The sequence below is a fragment of the Corvus moneduloides genome, chromosome 3 (assembly GCF_009650955.1).
Source record: "Corvus moneduloides isolate bCorMon1 chromosome 3, bCorMon1.pri, whole genome shotgun sequence".
Lineage (NCBI taxonomy): Eukaryota > Metazoa > Chordata > Aves > Passeriformes > Corvidae > Corvus > Corvus moneduloides.
Genome location: NC_045478.1, coordinates 34,432,590 through 34,455,577, shown reverse-complemented (window position 1 = coordinate 34,455,577; position 22,988 = coordinate 34,432,590). Strand labels below are relative to the sequence as shown.

Here is a 22,988-nt window from a genome sequence, read left to right as displayed (position 1 = left end):
CTACACTGCTCCAAAAGACATGCTTTGATATCCTTTGTGAGGATATTAGAAGGCAAAATAAAAACCCAAACCAAGGAGCACACTGACACCTCATATTTTTGGAGACTTTAAATATTTACCTTGTTGTCTTAGTATAAACGCGAGTAAAAATTCCCAACCAGCATTTGGTTTGCTGAATAGTCTGTATTTTTGATATTGTCGTCTCTTTTCTAATGCAAGAGCCAGCCTTCCTCCATCAGGCATCAGGTGAAGTTCTCAGCAGTTACTCCCCAAAGACACTTGTACTTTAAATGACAGGAGTATCTTGGGGTAATCAACAGTGGTCTGGATGCTTCAAGACATGGAGCGTTGTCCACCTGTGTTTTTTGAAGCACAGCCTTGGTTTCAGGAAGCCTTTCCAAATGTATTACTCCCAAAGGAGTTCTCAGGAATAATTTCCAGAGCAAAAACAGGGCAAGCAAAAATTTTCCACTGTGACATGGCTCCTTCTCAAAGACCATAATAAAGGTAACTACAAGAGTGCACATTGGTTATGATTTGTTAGCCGAATGTAGCAATGTCTAACACAACCTCTCCGTGCACAAACATGACACCACGCAATATTGGCCCAGCAAAGGTCCTGCTAGATAGGTGTCTCTGTACCACTTTCCATTTCATGATGTAGATTTTCCCTGGAGGTGGCAACATTAGTAAGTTCTGCTTCCTTGTGGGCACTGGCAGAGGTACAGGGAGAAAAAAACCTCTTAAGTCATTGAGGTTTACAGTATTTTTCCACCTATGTAGAAGGCAATTTCAGCAATTGCTGATTGCTTTTCAGGCAATCGCAGCAAGTAGCTTTGACCACTGAAATCAGGAGGGCAAGGACACAGGAGTAAGGACAAGCATTGCAGAGAAAGTGGAAAAAGACTTTGCATGGAAGCGATAACGCAGTCCCCTGCTGGGTAAGCTTCTTTACTCCCTTATCTAAGTTCAACTGCAATGTGACTGAAAGCAGGCCTCTTGTCTGCAGGCAAGGTTTTAGCTCCAGCCTGCCTCTTGTGTGATCTGCACTGTATCTGTGAGACCACTTGATTCTCCAGCACTATCCATGCCTACCCATTTGCCATAGATTCCTATTTTGAAAATCTTGCCAGTAGCATTGCCCTCCATGAAAAATCTCTAAGGAGTATTTTTGTCATTTACTAGTTTTAACGAATGCGTAAAGAACATTGTTTATACATTGTTTCCTGATAAAGCTGTTACAGGTTGGAGCAAACAGCTTCCAGTCTTGATATTCAAGCTATATAAAGAAAAATGTGAGTTGACTGTTACATGCTCGCATACATTTTATTGTGAAAAACAGCTATTCCACCTTTTTCACAAATTCTGTCTTGTCTGTTTGAAAAGAAAACACAGAATGGGCTAGGTAACTTTCAGGTTTCTTATTTGCCTCTAACTCGTCTCTAGTTCTCACAGAGTTGGTGAGAAATTTTATCTTTGGAACTGCAGAAGTATCAGCTTAAGAGGCTTTGGTCTGTTTTTCCACTACTCTTCAGTAGATATTCACGAAGGAAACCAAATTTTACTCTCACTTAATTCAACAGGCGGGATCCACAGTGAGCATTGATACAGTGTTAACAACGCTTTGAAACCAATTTTGGAAGTGCTTTTCCTTATTTTCTGATATCTGTAATAAAGATCTTAGATATTTTCTAGCAATTTGTCTCTCACCATTTAAGAAAAGGGATGCTATGGGGAGCAGACAAAAACTATGTCCTTTAAATATATATTGACCTGTTGTAGGCAAAATCCATTGTTATTTATTTGAGATATTTACTTTTCATTTATTTCATTCTTTTCCACTCTCTCCACTTATCCTTCATGCTTCAGAGAATCATCTATGAAACAATACTTTGATGTTACCCAAAGGAATTCATATTCAACTCTGCAGAAGTTGCTTAGCAAACATACCCCCTATATGTGAAAATTTTCAAAAACTGGAAGTCCTCCAAGAGAACATAATAAAACTGTTAAAGATTGCTAAGAAACAAAATAATTGTGAAATTCATTTCAAAGCGTGAGAAAATTTGCTAAAACTTGAAAAAAGTGAATATACACTATTGTCCTATTAGACGTTCCCAGGAAGTAAAAAACCCCACTGCTTTAGCCCTCTTCTACAACCTCTCATCATGGCCTGTAGGTTTCCTCCTAAAACTTCACAGTAAACTAAAAAAACAAATATGGTCTACCAGAAAGAAACACGTTTGAGATGTATCTAAGAGTGCTTGAAAATGGCATATTTACACTTTATTAGGATATGGATTTGGAGAAATTTAGTGTCTTCAGTAGATCATAATATTACAAGCATTCAAATTTATATTTAGTACAAGGTTAATAGCTAAATTAAAGTTGGTAGTACAAATTAAGTCATGTATTTACACATGTTTTTGTGAGGCTGCTGCCTAAACAAAAACATTGGTTATAATATAACCAATGAAGAGCTGCAACTCAGATGAAGACTTTAGGAAGGTAAAAGTAATGCCAGCCTTCAAGAGAGATTGAAGAGAAAGCATCATACAATATACATATCTTTTTCTCTTAATATAGCTGCTTAGAGTATATTGAGTTGAATTATCAGTAAGCAAGCAAAAACTCATTGAGTTGTGTTTCTTAAACTGTGCAAAATGATGATGGATAAATCCTTCCAGGCAACTATGATTAGTTCTTATGATAAAATTAAACATACACTTACTGCTATGTGGAGCATTTGTCTACTGATCAAAGTAGACAGTGATTAGGGAGCAAATATTGATAGAATAGATATAAAGGATTTGATTGTTAAGTACTGATACTGGAGGAAAACACTTTTTCCCCATATTAGATCATCTTAGCTGAAACTTTTATTTCAATATTGCTTCAATAGTAAAAAAAGGTAAACTTCAAACTTGCAAAAGGCTAAGATTTATTGGAAAGTAGTTGTGGATCTGAGTAGTCACAATGTGCACAGAAATTTGCCGCAATCAGATGTTGAACCTATTGAAGATTTGTTTCCTAATGATATAGCAACATGATGAAATTGTGCCTTCTTTTATGAAAACAAATGTAGAGTAGCTTGTCAGCACAAACAAATGGTACATGGAGTTGAAATTATCTTGGTAGAAAATGCCCCAAAAAAGCTACAACAACTAATTTCTTTCCCATTTTTCTGTTTGAATTCTTTTTCCAAATCATTTGGCATATTGCTTTCTGCTCTGTGAAGTTTGACCTTTAAAGCTCCAAGCATGAATATTGCTTGTTTGTAATTTTTTTAAAATAAATTTAATCAAGTCTTGATCATTTGCACTTAAATAATCATTTATTATTAGTTCTGTGAAAATGAATGGTTTAATCTGAACAGAAATTGAGAGCAAAGGTCTTGCCTGTAGATCTTGTCTTTTAAATTTTTTTTTAACTTTCTAGAAAACTCTGAATACTCACAACAGAAAGCCTCCTGAATATGTTGGCCAGATTAATGTCCTCCCTAATACCAGATATTTTTCCCTTCTTCTTGTAGGTGGGCATTTAAATTATTAATCTTTCTGTTTTCCAGTCTGTGCTTAATCTATTGATCTATGCACTTCTGAGATTATTTGCTTTAGAGTTGCATGCAATTCTGAAAAAGACAATGCTGTTTTGTCATTAAGTGCCTCTCCGCTCTTCTCTCTTGCCTGTTTGTCTATGAATTCCTAGCCAGAAAAGTTTTAGAAATTTCAAGTAATATTCCAGCTGTGTTCAAAGGTCTAGTGATAGTTAATAGGAGCCATTTTATGCTAACACAAGATGAACTCCCTCTCTGTTTAATGATTATGTTTTTAATATTTGTAAGCAAGGACATAGAAAATTTCTTTCCTTCAGGACCATCAGAACCCTGACTTTCCTGTGACACCTTGATTTTATTCTCTATCACTCATAGGACATAGACAATAGCTCCATAAAATCCTCAACTTCATGTCATGTACCATTAAGCTACTTACTGGCAGAATCTTATTTTTCCATACTCTTGCTCCTAACATAATGCAAGTACTAGAGTAAAGCTGTTTAGTTTTGCGTTAATAATTGTTTCTAACTGCTTATCCATAGGTTTAATTTTCCCCTTCACTAGATGGGTATATTCCAGTGAATGCACTAGTGTCAAACAAGAACCTGAGAAGAATAAAGTCTTTTTTTTTTATCCTAAATGGAGACACGTTTGTATGCATATCATAGGCACAGACAGAAGCAGAGGTGAGCTAAATTTGATTAGAAAAAATCTAGTCTGTCATGATTGGGTCCAGGCAATGATAGTATTCAAAACAAGAGTATAATGAAAATAATCAAATTTGTATTCCTTCTCTGCAGCAGTGTCACTGGTTTTGGATTCCAGAAGCGTTGTAAATCTGTGGTCTCCAAGGTGAACCACAATGCAGCTGCAGAGTCACCTGACAGACAGCTTGCATTGTAGCATCATCAGTTGCTGGTCTGTTAAATGAGATATTGCTTTACAGTAATGAAAAGGGCCTCAAAGTAAAATAAAACAGCAGTACAGAGAGGAATAAAGACACTTTAAAGAGTTTCTTTGAATACACAATGGTTGTGGCTATCTGATAATAAACAAAAAAATCTTCCAACCACAAAATAGAAACTGGTGGGTTTTGGTAGAACACTGACTGGCAGAGAGGAAAAATCTTACCATTACAGCAACACATTTCCTAACACTGCATTACATATTAATTAAAACTAATATTGCTTGCATTAAGGACTTCAACTCATCATTAAGTTTCCTGGCAGAAACTCTCTCTTGGTTTCAGAAAGACGTTCACATCTTTCCTGACAATGTTCTATAAACATAGGCTGAGGTTGATAAAGATTTTTTTTTGTTTTTTCTCCACCATGCAGTCTATCCTTTTGCAAGACATAATTGCAAGACATAATTCAATTTATCTAGAGATCCAAAGATTGAAGCTTCATTTAAATGATACACAGACAAAATGTCTTTTGAATCTAGGTGCTTATGATGTGACCATCCTGGATCTGGGTTTCCCCTGCCTTGTCAGCAGCATTTCGATGCAGGCTCACATTCAGCACACTCCCTGGCTTCAGCAGGTTGTATCCTCTATATCCGGAAAGCCTGGCTCAGTTGGTATACCTGTGGCTCTTCAGGAGAGGCTGCATTTTGTGGCTTAGCTGTACTCTTCTATAAACAGGGAAGCCATTAATAAGACAAACCAGCTTCTTGAGGAAAACAAGTTGTGGCACCCAAGGTAAGAAAAGAAATTTAGACATATGATAGAACAGGACATGCAATAGGGAGGAAATCTCCCAGGAACAGCAAGTAGCAAGTAATGTTGAAAATAAGAGTGATCTACCTTTTTTTATTACTATTTTTAAACTGCAATAAGAAGGTAATGCACAACTATCATGGACTGAGAAAGGAAGATCAGTAGTTATAGTAAGACTCACTATTTTTGAGAGTATCTTGGAGCTGAAAAGCAGAACAAGAGCAACAAAATGTTCATTGCCAGTAAAAATTTCTTGACTAAGGATTTTATGTCAGAAGAATTATCAGATTCTTTCATTACAGTCATCATATTCATTGCTTTCAAATATCAAATATTTTTCATAATCATGAACATTTGAAAAGTTTTTCACCTTTCGCTGATGATTTTTGCTGCTCATGAGTACTTCTGGGTGTGTCCTTGCCCCTCAGACACCTTTTCTGTTTTTAATGACAGGCAGGTATCTGTCTTCCTTTTGATCTGACATAGCCTTTTTCTTCCACAATGTTACCAGATATTTATTATTTCCTGTATCTATATTTAATATAATGATTTACCTTTCTGCTAGAATAAAGAACATTTTGTGAAGAACAATCAGGAAGATATAAATTTTGCTTCTTGTTTGCTCATTTATACTTTCATTTGGTAATAGAGTTTGCTCTAAGTAAGCAAGAAAGAACAAAGGCATTGAAAAGGAAGGTTCTTGTAGCACCTAAGAGTACCTGCTAATTGGTTTGCTTCTTAGGATCCTATTTCTTAATCAGAACATTTACACTCACTCTACCCATCCTATATGTGTGGGGGGGGGGTTGTCTTTTTTTTTTTTTTTAAGCAACACTTTTACTATGCAGAGAGAATGCCAAAATTGTCTCTCTTTGTCAAGCTTCCCATTGGCAAGTGATGTCTGGCTACTTCCCAGGAAGCAGGGCCTCAGCACGTGTAGCACTTTCTCCAGAAGGCAGACGCTGGGATTAATGAATGCTCCCCCTTCATCCTCCTTCCCTTATCTTTTATATTCGAGCTGATGTTGTATGGTTTGGAATATCCCTTTAGTCAATTTTGGTCATCTGGCCTGGTTGTGACTCCTCCCAGGATCTTGCCCACCCCCAGCCCCTTGATGGGGGAAAAGAAAGTTGGAGAAAGAACACTGATGCTGTACCAGCACAGCTCAGCAATAGCCAAAACACTGGTGGGTTATCAACACCTTTCCAGTTATCCATGCAGAGTACAGCCCAGGGAGGGCTGTTCTGGGAAAATGAACTTCAGCTTGCCCAGATCCAATACAGTCATCTTTGAAGCCCTCTGGTGGACCCACACCAGGAGCTCCATGTCTCTCTTGTACTGAGGAGCATACAGTATGCTACACTTGAAAAAAATTATAATACAAACTTTTGTATAATCACAGAATGCAAGATTGAAATATATTGTATTGTTTGTATGTAAAGCATTCAAACCCATTAAAAAAAAGGTAGAATTTTTTTATTTGTGTTTATTTGATTTTGCAATCTGAACAGCACATTGCTATATGGTAATACAGAAATTTATCTACTAGGTTTGAAGAATAAGTACAGTAACTACATGAGATAACTGTAGCAGCCACCTGACATATAACCATGGTAGTATTTGCATTTGCAATTGATACAAACTGTGCTTTTGCTTCCATCTGAATTCATTTTTTGAGCACAGAAGTATCTGAAAGCATGACTTGGATATTCTAAAAGTACAGTAAAATTGTATGTTAATTTTGAAGGATAATGGTAAATAGTTAAGCCATTGGGTAATCATTTGAGAAAATGTTCTAAATCATCTTGTCCATCCCAGCAGTGCAGCTTTTCAGTTCCCCCAACTCCTGCAATTAACCTGCCCCTGCTCCCCTTCCACTGGTGAGTTTCTGGACACTGCAAGGTATCATAATCCAGCATGTGAAATTTCTTTTATTTATGAGTTTCATATACTCATCCAAAAAAGCACAAGTATGTAGTTTTCCCTCAGTACCTTTGCTGTCATTTGGAATGAAGAATGGCTGTGTATAATTGTTAGCAGTTATTTCAGATAATTCAATTTGTGAAAATGAATATAATTTTCTTTCTGGCTCATGTTCTTGTTCACTGTGTCTCTTTCTTACAGGACTGTTCATTTCTCTAAAGGCAGTTCATTTCTATAACTGAGAGACTTTATAAACAGTCACAGACATAATTTTAATTACTTTAACAACATAAGAACAAGATCAATACATCACAGTAGGCAGAAATGCTATCTAACCTTTGAGCTTGTCTTGACAACATTTAATGTCAGCATGCAGCTGGAGAAGGACCAAGCTCTGGTGCTTTTATTCACTCTTGGCAAATGCTGGAAGAGTCTTAATGAAGGTGAAAGATGTATGTCCTCTAATGCACAGGGCTGAATGCACACCACGATGCCTCACCTTCATAAGCAAACTTCGATGGTTTGTTACGTGATTAATGGTGGTTTTTTTCTCAGAAAAACACTAGTCAAAGAATCCCAGTCATCAGCAACAACAGCACACCAGACCACAGACACTACTCTGCTGAAAAGACACGGCTGGTACTTATGGCAATACCTGTTTTGTGAATCCAAAAGTCAATTCCAAGCCCTTCAGGTCAGGTGTATACTCCACAGATGAGAGCAGGCAGAAACCAAACCTGTGCCTAGGAAGGAAATGGCACTCTCCTATCCCCATGGCTGGAAGATTAGCTACCAGAGTCCAAAACCACTGAAAAAGCTCTGTCCACCCAGTCTTGCAGCTAAGCTGAGAGTTTGGAAGGAGGGAAAGGATAGGAACAAGCAGCACTTCGACAACAAGGAATTGGCCATCTGAACTGAGACAAGGTGCAAAGAAAAGATAGCACAACTTCTTCTCTAGGAACCACAGGGATGCAGCATTTCATGGATATTTGGCCTAAGTCCACCACTCTTTCACCCATATATTACACATTATCCCAACTTTTAGGGGAGCACATAAGTCCCATATCCATTTCCATTTCTTAGTGGAAAAACAGTGCAATGAAACTCCTATTTGCAGATGAATATTTGCTTAAGTATTAAAAAAACCCCACACTCCAAGGTTCAGAATTATATAAAACTACAGGAGGCTTATTTTGTCCCTTTAACAAAATTAATATAATTTGCAGCTCTTGTTGCTCTATGCCAATTTCCAGTTTTTCTATTGCTCAAATAATTTTCCATATCAAAACTAGGGCACACATTGTTACGATGCTAAACATGTCAACGTATTTCTGCAAAATTTACATTTCTAAGGCAAAATGAAGCCTCATAATATCTTTTTTGCAGAGCAAAAAATGCACTCCGAATCTTTGCAATTATGTACAATATTCCTGAAATACAAATTAATAATTTTTGCAGGTGAGATTTTCTTAAAATTAATTACCAAAATAGTTAGAAAAAAGAAATATGGTTACATTTTTTACCAAGAGGATTTTAATTTCTAGGATTTCTTGAGTTCAGAAAGGATCCTTGCTAACTTGCAAGCCATTGTGTGGAAACCCCAGAGGTACTCTGATGTGATGCTGTACACACTCTCAACCACCTCCCAGATGAAAGAAAGGTCTGTATTTTCTTGTGTATATTCAACTGAGTAATTTGGTCCTGTAATTAGTCAGGGTTCATTTGAATGACAGAAGTAGCCAAAAGGACTGACATTTCCTTGATACTTTATTCTAGCCATTTGGTTTTCACCTCTAACCAGTGACACAGCATGACTCTGATTCCAGGAGGGAAGAGAAGAAAAAAAGCACTTGTCAGTCATTTTGTTAATAATACCCCTGAGCTTTTATACACATTTTTCTACATAAAATTTACCACAACATTTTTATTAGATTATGATTGCTTCCACTGCAGACACTTTTAGCTCTTTTGTGACACTACAGCAAGCTGTGCTGTGTTAGGCTCCTGTTTTAGCAGGGTCATCACCTGAAATCACTTCAGACAGAAATTATTCACTATCTGTTCTCAGTGATTCCAGGTTTACAAATGTATTTTACTGGCATCATGCTTGTAGTATTCCGAGCAAGTCAAATATGGAAGTGTTTGTTTCTGCTTTTGTAATGCAGAAATATCAGGTTTCACTCACCCTTGCCCAATGCATGTTCAAAGTTTTATACACTTAACAGACAGAAAACTGGTTGCGTATTTGTCAAAAGCTTTGATGGTTAAAGATTAAATACGTCTTGCAGTCACATAAATCTCCACATACTCAGTTTTCACAAGTAATAATTATGTACAAAATTACCTGCCACCTTCAACATCTGGCTGGAACAAGGATAAAATACTTTACTGAGTGATATCAATTACCCTTAGCTTCTTGCTTAACATGACTTAGCTCTTCCTTAACTCAATAGGGTGGAGACTTGATGCTTCCATTAAATAATGTAAAATCCATTCAGGGAGACATTCTGGTTTGTTGACCCATCTTAAATCAGCATATGCCTTCTTTGTTAGACCAGGCTTTGAGTGCAGAACTTGGCAGCTTGAAAAACAAGACAGTGAAGAACCATGTCTACATTAGTTATTAAATACCCGATGTAGTGCAAAGAAGCATTTGCCCAGTGGCTTCAAGACAGGAACTGGGAGAGGAAAAACTACTTAAAAAACACCTACTGGAGTGAGAGTTATTTGTCTTCTGCTTTTCATCAACATTTTGTTCTTTCAGGCAATTTTTTAAAAGATGCTGTAAGCTCAAGTGACCTACTGAAAAGTTCTAAACTGCCTTAAGTAGGAAGATTTATTAGGCTCATGATTGACAGATGGTAAAAATTCTCAAAAGGACTTATGGAGCACGAGAGCCTTTGGTCTCCAAGAACTCCTTATATTAGATCTAACATGTCAAGGGTACAAACTGCAAAGAAGGAGAATCTTTGAAGATTTTAATAAAAAGAAAAAAGGTCCTAAATTGGAGCACTGAATGAATGAGTCTGGACAACACTGCAAAACAATGGGGAAAGAAAGACACAGTACACAAAAAGAACTTCTGTACATTGTGCAGTGTTCACTGCTCCAATGTCCAACATGCAACACTTTGCCTTTGCAGATGAATCTGGAGATGTGTTGAAGATACACTCCAAACTTTATCACAGGAAGAGAGATACAGAGACTTTAACATAAGAGGGTGTGTTCCTGGTGTTCCTGGCTCTCTCCAGGAAGTAAATACTTGAGGTTTCCCAGACCTGAAATAGGACATCTAAGTATCCTCTTCACAAAGCAAGTCAGGTCTTTAATTCAAAGACTTCGCCCTTTACCCACCTGTTTTTTTTTCAACTCATGTGTATGAAACCTTCAGTTTTCTACTTATCTCAAGCAGATATTTTCAAGCATTTCATCTTTATGGAGGATACAATAATTTCAGAGTATGGGGAATACCTATTTGTTGACTCATGGAAACTATTTCCACCCTCACAGTAAGGAAATTATTAAATGCTGCTACTCCACAATTCATGCATAAGACTCTCTTCATGTCAGTAATTCTGGTAGAAATCAGATACATTGTAGGTGATTATCTCACCTAACTTCAGTGTTCTAGAAATTATACTTTTATTTGAAAAAATCTTGAATATGACATAGTGCAACTTACCAGCAGTACAGTGTTCTGCAGTCCTCACTAAGTAATTCAAACAAGAAAGGCAAATTTCTTTGGTCTTCTATCAGCAACTGGAAATACCAAACATAAGAATGTGAATCATCTTTTCTCTCTCTTCCTCCACTCTTATCAATGATATATCTTTAGCATTTTGATGCACTTTCATGCAGCAATTTCCTATGGGCCACAAATGAGAGGTCAGAAGTGGTCATCAGCTGTTTGCATCTGCGGCGAATGGATCCTAGCCAGCCTCCTGGTACAAAAACCTTTAATTCTCAGCAAAGAGTAAATTATAAAATGCCTAGAGAATTACAGAGAGGTGTTACCACTGCTACATTTTCTGCAAGCATTCCACTGATTTCTGTCTTTTTCCTAGCTCTCTCTAGACAAGTAGCATAGAAACTCTTTGTCCATGAGTAAAGAAAATACATAAACTGAGAACAGGTGGGTTTTTTAAAATGAAAGAGGCAAAATCCCTGCAGATTTTATTTTTTTCTCTGTGTGCTGGTATCAAAGCATAAATATACAGGCAGAAAAGCTTAATTATGTATGACTGTTTCAATCCCCTTAAAGGTCTTTGTTGCTTCCAAGGCAGTGATTTTTGTTAAAAGCTAGTGACTGAGCTAGAAGCCAAAGGCCATGTAAACTGCTTATCTATTGATTAGTTAGTAGAAAGTGCACAATTGCAAAGACTGAATCGGTTTTGTAAGGAGGCACCTTGAGTTTAACAATAAATGTCAAGTGTAATTTGGGACTAAAAACAAAGAATTGAGTGGCTGCCTTTAGACACAATCTGACAGCTCAAACACATTTGTCAAACCAGAGGGAGCCTAATAAGTTATTCAGGCAAATGTGACATTATCCAGCACAGAAATATGCTGGAAATGGTTCACTTTGTTTCTACATACAAATGTTTTCTGTACTTCACTGATAGTCACTGGCAAATAGTGTGGCAAACCTCTCTTTTATTCATATCTCCTATTTTTTTTATTCTTGAAATTATACTCCATGTTTGGTATGATGAAATAATTCTTTGCAATCGAAATATGCAGAATATTACAGTACTTCTTATTACACAGACAGTTATTGTGTAAAATTACAGCAGCCAAAAGTTAAGGCTTCAATGTGTATCTTACCATCTTTTTTCTTCTAAAGACTTCATTTTTCTTACATATGTTTCAGTTTAATGGCTGATCAAAATAATAATGCTGGTAATTAATTTCAAAGTGCATCTACTCTTCACCTCCTGCCACATACTGTTAATTCACGTGTCTTTCCAGTCACCTCTGTCAAAATAGACAAACATTTACTTTTATTGATAAGTATTATGACACCATATGTGCTATCCCTGTGGTGCTTCTATTCCACAAATCATGTTGGAGCTGTACAACGGGTCTTATCCACTCTTGGAACTCTAAGTTAAGATGTCTGTTGCTTGGGGGGTATGGAAATTGTTGTGACAGTTACAAGGCTAATACCACTTATTACTCAATAGAGTACACAATGTTACATGTTTTGATATGTCATTCTGCACCATTATGTTACAACAAAACCATTGAAAATTTAGGTGATCAGCTTTTGCTTGACCTTGTGCAAACCTCAAACATACATGCCTCGATTTCGTCTCATTAATAAGCACTGCTTATGGCAGTAATTTGGGTGGAAATTATGGCTGTTGCATGGCTGCACTTATTCAGGTTTCTATTGTGAGAAAGAAATGCTTGGGTTTGGTAAGATATTTTACAAATACAAAGCATCATTTTAGATACCTAGAAACCTCCTTGCGATTATTACATGCTCAAGTACCTAATTTTTAATTTCAGCTCTGTACAGTCTTGCTGTATTTCCCTCCATTATGAACTGAGGGATAGCCAACTCAAAATTCCTATTTATCAGCCTGAGGCAAAGCAAGAGGACTTTCACTTCCACAGCATAGATTCACACCTCAAGTTACTTTCAGGTCCTGTGTAGTCCTTTGCTGTTTGCCCTGGTGACACTTCACTTCTCCCTCCCTCCCTCCTACCAGGTGCTTCTGGAACTGCCTGTTCTCCTACTGCAAGGTCCAGGCCTGCATCTCCTGGAGGAGATGGCCAATAGGGTGATGGGAAATAAAGGGGCTGTGGTTGGGCCAGTGCAGGTCAGAAGGCAAAGTGACAGTTTTCTAACATCTGCTACCAAAGCAGCATCCTGCTGCATTGCTTTACAGCTACAAGGTTGAAGTTGAGAAACTGGAACTATGGCCTCGTCCTGCTCCCATGACCAGGACTGCAGAGTGCCTTACAGCTCCAGGCATTTTTCTCTTCTTGTGCCCAGGGGGCTGAAATTCCAGCATCATGAACTTGGTTTGGAAGACATCAAGCACCTCTAGTCCTACCAAGTCATTGAGAGCTGTGACCATTATTCTACCACTCCTCAGATGGCCTAGTTACTACAGATGGGCAAAATAAAAAGTTGGTCTTAAGAGCAAGCATGTTAGGAAGCAGGATTCAGTTCATGAGCTATGACTCCCCATCTCATGCCTCTTTTGCAAGGTCTCGTATTTCTTTCTTATCTTGAGGCTAAAGGCAGAGGTTTCAGTAGCAGCAGTAGAAGAAAATGATCTCATGGAGGATTCCAGCTACTAGATTTGTGCAGGCTCAAATCAAGAATTGCTATGGAAAGGCAATACAGCAGCAAGGATAGGTATAATAAAAGATGTTTTCTAGGCTGATATTGATCACCATCATCATTCCTTCTTGCTTTTGTTTCTATTCAAATGAATTCTAGCCATTTCAAGCATATAGACTTGATTTCTCTCTGGATTCATTTCTTCTCCTTCCACTCAGATGGGTTTATTATGCAATAGCAGCGCAATGAGTGCTAGGTGGGAAGTAATGATTCATTTAATTATTTGTTTGGCTTTGATATAATAGCTTTCTAGAATTTGCTTTGGAACATAACATTTCTCAAGAGTGTTAGCAATTATTTTAAGAATGCAATCCAGTGGGTACTCAGATGGGCTGGACTAGTAAAATATGAACAAAAGCTCAGAAACAGTGAACAACCATTTGCATTGTTTAAATATTAAAAAAAGTAAGCAGCTCTTTCTGTCCTTCTCTCACCATGGAAAAAGAAAAATAAAGACCATTATTTATCTAAATTAAAAGCAAAAAAATTCCCAAATACCTCACTCAGTACATACAATTTTAAAATCATAGAATCATAGAATAATTTGAGTTAGAAGTGACCTTTAAAGGTCGTCTAGTTCAATCCCCCTGCAATGAGAAGGGACAAAACAAAAAAAGGGCCTATTTCATATGTCAGCTGTTGATTTCAATGTTAGGGCTGACTTTACCTAGGAAGTTTCAATTACAGTCTTTCTGAGGCAGCAGCAGAAAAGCAGTGTGCCACTCCTGTGCAATTCTGACTAGAACTTCTAGCAGCCTCATAGAAAAGCTAGCAGAAAGGTGATAAAGCCCACTATGTTGGAATCATGAACAAAATGAAAAGCAGAATCTCTCTTACATGTATTTCTAGTCCTTCCAGCAAGAAGCAGGCAACCTCTCAGAATACAAAATGACAGCACTGCTCCTTGCAGAGCCAGCACTGCATCTTTGTGGGGATTATCCCTGGTTACTGTACTCGCTGGGGTGTGAGAAACCCACTTTGGACCCAACTTCTGATTGTTTGCCTGTTTGGCAAGGAGGTCTTGGTCCCACTGTGTCAGATGTGAACACGTTAATATTCAGATGAATGGGCACAAAGTGCCGAGACTGTTTTCAGAGACACTGTCATATGGGGGCTGGGGGGGGGGCTGTTGATAATTATTGTGACAGGAGAACATCACTCTAAAAATGCTCTTCTTAAAACATTTTACTTTGTTCATGATGCTTAACACTTTATTTTCTCTGGAACAGTGGGAATGCCCTCAGATCTCCTCAGAAGGTCCTCACACTCTCTGCTCAAGACAGAAAGCAGACCGTGACCATATACATTAAGCATTATTCAAAATTTAATTGATAAAAAAGATGAATGTGTGGGTTTAGAGACAAAGAAAACATTTTTTTCCCAATAAAATAGCATGGATGATGGAAGCTACAACAATTTAAAACTGGATTAAAAATCAATAAACTTGCAAAATTATGTGCCAGAGAATAGGTAATAAAAAATGGTAATTTTACTTGATGTTTTTGGCCAAGTACTAAGTTTTAGAGACATAAGTTTGAAATAGCTTAAAATGGCTTTTAATTTAGAATAAGTCAGAACTACATTCATTACATTTTCTTCAGTACAAGAGATCATTATTTTAAAAAGACTGCAATTGTTTTTCATTATGTGAAGAGAATAAGCTTCAGCAAGTGGAAAAGCTCTTGTGTAGCACAGGTAAAAGTCATAGAAAAATTTTCATACAGGAACCATATAATTGGTATTTGAAAGTAATAAAATAAGAAAGTGAAATTGTAAGAGGGTAAAATCATTCCATTCTCATCTGAAGAAAATAAATGTGTATGGGAAAAACACATGCTGTATCTGTGAGGATAATCTACCGTATTATTCTAGGAGTCAATTCTGTCAAGACCTTGTTATTCACAGTGTAGTACTTTTGTGAACATGAACAGTTTTTGCAGTTCCTGCTTGAAAATCAATGTGGACTTTTACTGCTTCAAGGACACTTCATGAAGCACTGGAAGCAGAGGATCATATCCTTCCTGTTGTGAACAATTTAATGTCTGGCTTCAACAGCAGCAGAGATCCCCACACTGATTAATTTTTTTTCTTTATTTAGTTTTATTCCTTTCTGTGTGTAAACATATTCTGCCATGTAACACTTTTGTATCTATGGTGATACCAGTTTAAGGTGAAAGGAAAAACAAGGTTTGGAGATGGAAGTATTTTTTTTTACAACACCAACTGGCATATTTTTCAAAAGTAAGGGTTTTTCAGCCTCACAGTCCCTCCCTAAGGTCTTCATCACATTACAGCTGTTGCTTGAGTATGTAGTTATTAGTAATTTAAAAAAACCCAAAACTCACAATACAGTCCTTTTTAAATTTCTTCACATTTTACTAATAAAAAGTAAAATATAGAAGTTGAATTAGCAGTATTATCAACATATCACTTTTTAATTAGTTCTTCTCCCAAAGGATCATCCGCTAAAACAATTTTAAAAAGAAGAAAAAAATAGGTGAAGCAACTAAGTGTAAACCTTCATAGTCCCTCTAGAGCATAAACTGTGATGTGAACTAAGGTGGACCTTCTCTATAACTATAACAACACATAAAAACTCCAAAATGAAAGCTGAAGTAGTTGGTTCTCTTTGCATGATGATATATTTGTTTAAGATAAGGGTACCACTCAGATTTGTAAAGCTTTTTAAAAAAATTTTAATTCTAAATGATCAATTTTATTTTTTAAACCTCCTATAAAAATATGTTAAAGAGAAACTGTTTTAAATAAATAATTTAAATTAAATTAATAATTTAATTTTCTCCAGGAAAAAAATTTAAATAAATGCCTAAACCTTTTCATCAATAAAGAAATGTATATTTAACATTTTAACAATGATAAAATGGTTTCACAATGAAATAAATTACAAATTCCTGTCTGCACCTGTTCATTTAAATCATTTTCAGCTAGCAATAGTTTCAATAAGTTCCATGGATCACACAAAGGCAATAACAGTGCTACATGAGACCTATAGACTTCACATGAATAAAACAGATAATATTGAAGAAAATCTGCTGTTGTTTTGCCTACACTTATTTACAAATTCTTCTAGAATTACTTTTAATATAAACAACCCCATTTCCAGACAGACTGAAATCACATCCATCCACAACTACTCTGGTGAGAACAAAAGGCCACGAAAAGCCTTGGCCAGTCTTAGGCCAGAAATGACTTCACACAGATTGGAATAGTATACAACATCTAGCACAGCACTTCTCACTGCAGAACTGCACAGAGCACTGCAACCTGCATGGCTGCCTCTTGAGATGTTACCTAATCAGCCTTCCTTTCTTTAGGCATGAATGTTAAATTATACCCTAGTTCTGAGAAGCAGCTCTGGAAAACGCACACCACTTCCACTCTGGATCTCAAACCGAAAAAACTCGAAAAACCCGTTAAATACGTGCTTGAATGTCCTTATTTTAGGAAGATATTCTAGCAAGTATTTAAGTATGTGCTCAAGATGTTTACAGACAACTAAAGGTTTCAGTATTTTCAGTAGAACAGAGAATACTTGGAGCTGTAATCAACAAGATCTAATCTGAAGTTAGAGGTCCTTCTCAGGACTAGTGGGTAAAATGATATGATAATGATATAACTTTGATATTGAAGACCACTCATCTTTCTTCATTAGACAGCAGGGTCTTCTCTCCCATGATGCTCTGATTCAGGTGTGAAAAGTAGTGATGATGGAGTAAAACCATTCCATCCATTACCTACCTTTCCTCAGTCATAGGAGGTGCCTTGTCAAGAAGGGTAGATAAGACACTTAGCGCTCAGATGGCTAAACTAAGCGAAACAAATTTTTTCCTAAACAATGTGGGAATAATGTACTTTCTATTTTCAGGTTTATCTGTTAAACTGTGAAAGCCAGAGTAGCCAATCAAAATTCAGAGATTATTCATTATAAACCTTAATTATGCAGCCATGGGGGAGTAAGTATACAAAAGACTTTAAGACACTAATTAACTCTCGGAAGTAAAAAATGAAATGTGACTGAATGCACATTATAATAAATGCAGGATAAATTATGCTGCAGTGACAGCTCAAACAAAAGACTCCTTTTTAAGTTAAAAAAAAAAGGTGATTTCATATTTAAACTGAACTCTCACTTTTTGAATACTATGTTTGCAAAAGGAAATTAATATAGGATATGTAAGCTGCTCGTGAAATGTCCCGAGCTTATCTATTATTTTCTCCAGTTCAACACCTGCAAAATATCATGAATCTTTCATCTGATGAAAGTTTACTCACCTCTTGTTACCAAGAGGGGAAATCTATCTGGAGAATTTCAGGGTTTTCAGCTGCAGTAGAATAGCTCACGCTTATTCTTATTTTCCTATCTACCTACCCTGATTCCCACCCCCAACTGCACCCGAATTTTCCTGGTTTTTAATTTTTTTATTGAAATAAAAGGCATTGCTCTGAACTTCACCTCCAACATTTTGAAAAATTTCCCTTTACAATACCTATCCCACCGTTCATCATCTCCTACTTTCCTATCTCCTGGTTATGGAGGTTTAAGTTTTCATTGTAGCATTCCTGCTTCAATCCATGTACCTATGAACAGCATGCAGGGAAAGAAGCAAGATAAAATACAGCAATTTGGAAATGTTTGTGACTTGAATTGATTTTCAGCACAGGTTTTTAAAAATTCTTATGACTCACAGCAACATCTAAATTCACCGTAAAAAGAAATTTAATTTAACCTACACCACCAAAATTCAAGTCCTAGGAACCACAAAGTGGGAGAAAAATTTACTAGAATGTAGTTTTTTGGATCACATCATTTCCCTATAAAATAGATATGTTCACTTTCTGGAGACCTGTCAATACAAATACTCATGAACACTCAGATTTTATATGATGAACCATAAAGGCACTGGGAAAAAAGATTTTTTTTTTATTTTATAAGAGAGTTTCATTAGCATACAGTAAATAATATATATATACATGCATTATCAATATGAAAATTCAAGCATATGGAAACGTGTCTCCAGTCATAATTTCAGCCTGTGTTGTATGTGTGTGTGTGTGTATTTTATATATATATATATATATATATATATGTACTTTGTAATACACATACTGATGTACTCAATGTAAAAAAAGTAGGGCTTTCTGATCAAATACCTCATCACTATAATTTTTTGAGAGGAGCATTACCTGCTTGGGAATTCTGAACAGTCCAGAAAGCATTAAAAATACTTGTACTACAGTATTTTACATGTTTTGGTGGGGAGGTGAGGTAAACCTGTGCTCAAATGCTGGAATATTTTGGAGACAAAATGGTTTATGAAAATTGTTAGGCTTTTCTAACTGGAAAGAGGTTTGAGGAAAAGAAAATTACAGACAATGTAGTTCTGATGTTTCTTACAAAAAAAAAAAAAAGGCATTCAACTGGTATTTTCCTATCAAAAACAATGCTGCTTACTTTTCCATCTTTCAGACAGTTTAAGAAGCTGAGTTGTATGGCCCTGCTGGATATCCAGGACATTATATTTTCAAGAGAGATGAAGTCCACATTTTTTGCCCTGCAGAGTTATTAAATAGGTTTTAAACCACTCCCTGTGCATGACTGGACAATGTCCCCCTGTACTCAGACCAGCTTGTTTTAGAGGTAAAATTCCTTAGCTGAAGAACAGTCAGTTTCATTTTTGAAAGATAAGGCAGCTATTTAAAGCTGCTTAGAGGCTTGGAGCATTAAATTTTTTCTAACCAAGATAGGTTCATAGACAGAAGAATGATGAAGTAGATAACATATTAGAGGCATAACAATAGCAGTTAATGATCTGATCCTGCAATTCATGACATATTTATTACTTTGCCAATAGTCACTGTCTCTGTGATAGACAGAAGTAGTCGATCAGGCCAGAATCATAACAAGCTGTTAATCTGCATTTAGGGATTATTTTAATGAACAGTCTTAAGATAAAAACACCAAAAATGTAGTTGAACCACGATGTAACAAACATAGTCTGACAAGTCTAAAAAGAACTAATGAGCTGATCCTGTTAGCACAGGAAAAGTCAGTCTGGATACCTGATATTCCTATTTGTAGTTTTTAAAAAAACACGTATTAACCCTTGCTGGACACCAGGTGCCCAGCGGAGCAGCATTATGCCTCCCATTCTCAGCTGGTCAGAGGAGAGAAAATACAACAAAAGGCTTGTGGGTTGAAATAAGGACAGAAAGATCACTCCAGTTACTGTCACAGGTAAAACAGACTGGACTTGGGGAAAAATTAATTTATTACCATTCAAATCAGAGTAGGATAATGAGAAATAAAACCAAACCTCAAAACACCATCTCCCCACCCCTCCCTTCTTCCCAGGCTCAACTTCACTCCTGATTTTTTCTACCTCTTCCCCACCAGCAGCACAGAACGTATGGGAAATAGCTGCTGTGGTCAGTTTATCAGATGGTCTCTTCCACTCCTCACACTCTTCTCCTGCTCCACTGTGGATCCCTTCCACAGGGTGCAGTCCTTGAGGAACAAACTGCTCCAGTGTGGGTCCCCCGTGGGGTCACAAGTCCTGCCAGCAAACCTGGTCCAGTTTGGGCTCCTCTCTCCATGAGTCCACAGGTCCTGCCAGGACCCTGCTCCAGTGCAGGCTTCCCACATGGTCACAGCATTTTTGGGCATCCAGATGCTCTAGGATGAGACCCTCCAGGGGCTGCAGGTCAATCTCTGCTCCGCTGTGGATGTCCATGGGCTGCAGGGGCACAGCTGCCTCACCATTATCTTCCCCATGGGCTGCCAAGGAATCTCTGCTCTGACACCTGAAGCATCTCCTTCCCTTCCTTCTTCACTGACTTGGGTGTCTGCAGGGCTGTTCCTCTCACATGGTCTCTCTCCTCTGTCTTCTCCTTCTTAGATCTGTTATACCAGAGGCTCTACCACCTTGGCCAGCGGCTTGTCTTAGCTGCCACTGGCTCCATCAAGCATGGGGGAAGCTTCTGGCAGATTCTTCTCTACAGAGGAGCCATCCCTGTAGTGCCCCACTACCAAAAACATGCCACACAAACCCAATACATACACAGAGGCTCATTTCTCCTGCTGAAATAAAGACCAGGCAAACCCTACAGTCTTAGTTGATAACATATTCATTATTGGAAATCCTGATCAGGAAACTAAAAAGGGAATGAAGTCAGCATGTGAAAGAGAAGATAAGATATGGCAAATCATAAATAAAATAGAAAAAAAAAAAAAGAAAAACATAACGATGTTGACAGGCTTTTTAAAATTTCCTTCAAACCTTCCTCCATCTTCTTTTGTATTATTAATTAAAAATACAGTAAGCTTAATCCTATAATTCTGAACTACTCCAAAAATCTCTTCCCATATATCTGTGCCCATTTTTGCTTCATAAAAGATCAGTAAAGAAGGAAAACACGGGGGCCTTGGGAAAAGAGAAGCACAAGAGATGCCTCTCACAGTGCTAAAAAAGCTGCTAGGAATAAGGCAGTGAAGAGAGTAGACAGGAGTCAGCTGGGGAAAATAAAGGCCAGCTACAACCTGTAAGAGCAGAAAATAGAGGCTATAGACTTAGGGCAGATGCCATCTAAAAACATTGAAAATAAGCATTCTGTTGGCAGGAATTGAGCTTGAATTTCAGTTCCTTTCTGAGAGCTCCATTTTCCTTCCCTGACCCCTATTGTGGTACTGCAGGAGCTATAAAAAAATGCTAATGTCTTTTGAGTAGTACAGCAAAATTCAAGCTTAAGTTTGTTCCAATGATTTTAATTGTTTTACTTGCTTTATGTCTATATGCATAGTTTCTGCTGATGCACAACCTCAATTGATATTCACCATGCATGTCTCTAAACAGATTTATATTTAACATTTCTTATTTAACAGAAACACAGGCAGTAACACAGTTCGGTTACAATACAGTAACACAGTTCACTTGAAATATGCCCCTGCTACAGAAATGATGTTATTTATGGGCCAACAACTTTTGCCAGCGTGTGTTCTGCACAAGGCAACCCTCCCTGTCTCATGCCATGCAGGAATGGAACGAAGCTGTTAGCATCCTGACAGCAAAACACAAGGCTGTCACACTACTTTAGGAGGCATTTGTCTGGGCGAACAGCAATCAACAAATTTCCATAAAGGCCTTCTTAAAGCTAAACATTATGTTAAGAACAATAACTTTTAATTTAAAAGAAAAATCAAAGAATATGCAGTCTATATGCATTTTTTAATTCCTTGAGGCTTACCAGCTCCTGCAGCACTTACCATCATTACCAACTGCATCAAGTCTCTGCAAGGGTGTATGAGAAACTTCCCTTTTTCTTCTTCTACAGAGAGTTTTCAACTATTTAGCTTTCCCAACCTCCAGACTCACAGATCAGTTTGGAAATATGCCACCTTCTGTTATTTGGCCTCTCACATATTGTTGCTTCTCCTTTCTCTTTCACTTCATAAAAGAAAATGTAATACCATGTTCGATAATTTCAGTTCACAGCCAATGCCATATGAAGTATTCATAAACCCAGTACAAAATTTTTTGCATTGCATGGCACATCACACGTTCATGACCTTCATGCTTCTCTCCTCTTGCAGAGCATAGTCATCTTTCCCACATAAGGAGGATGGTGGGTCAAAGCCTTGTACTCATTCAGTATGAAAATTTTTATTTGTCACCACAACTGCTGCAGTTTTAAACAAAGGGTACCACAAGACCAACATTCTCCAGAGGAAGAACTCTCAGCTTAGCTCTTTCCACTACTGAGCCACTGAGATATGCAATAATCAGCATGAAAATATCTGGCAAATGGGATTGTAAATAGGAGAATAAAGTACTACATGAAAAGCCCAACATAAATTTATCCTTGAAAGCTCAAGTGTGCTAGTACAGGAAGCGTATTGTTTTCCATTTAGTTTGCGATAGGTCATTTACAGAATGAATGGGTTTTAAAAGCTCATTCCTAAATAAGGGAATGTGAAAGTTTTTCCTCTGGGAAGAATGTATATATGTCAGCATTCTACCTGATCCATTTTAATACTCAGGGGAAAAAACTGTATCAGTGGGTAAGGCAAGTAGATGCTATAGCAGATAACAGCAGTTCAGTGAAAAGTTATTTTTCCTGAAAGTTGATGCAACACATCACTAAGAGATGGAAGACCCATAAAAGTCTACATTGCTAGAATGTCTCATTAAAACAACCAACAAACCAACAAAACATTTCCCTAGCATCTTTTTAGCGTCTTCCTTTATTTAGCCTTTTATTATTGAAATTACTTTTTTCATAAATAACTTGTTTAATTGTTTACATTTTATTACTGAAAAACAAATGGGATTTAAAAAAAAAATACCTCAGCCTGTTTACCAAGAATCCCCAGACAAGGCTGTGATAATTTATTTACCAGTGCAAACAAAAATATTTTG

At 37.1% G+C, this 22,988-nt stretch overlaps 1 long non-coding RNA gene across 2 annotated transcripts in view; it reads right to left on the bottom strand.

Annotated features, from left to right (window-relative positions):
* Nucleotides 1-22,988, bottom strand: part of LOC116442162 — a 61,982-nt gene that overhangs the window by 11,466 nt on the left and 27,528 nt on the right. Inside the window, exons 2-4 of one of the 2 annotated variants that reach the window (XR_004239423.1) lie at nucleotides 12,024-12,173; nucleotides 10,882-10,958; nucleotides 9,273-9,780 (exon numbers count right to left, since the gene is read on the bottom strand). This is a non-coding gene — a long non-coding RNA (uncharacterized LOC116442162). Of the gene's footprint in view, nucleotides 1-9,272; nucleotides 9,781-10,881; nucleotides 10,959-12,023; nucleotides 12,174-22,988 lie in introns of those variants that run through there. The other variant, XR_004239424.1, reaches the window with a different exon arrangement.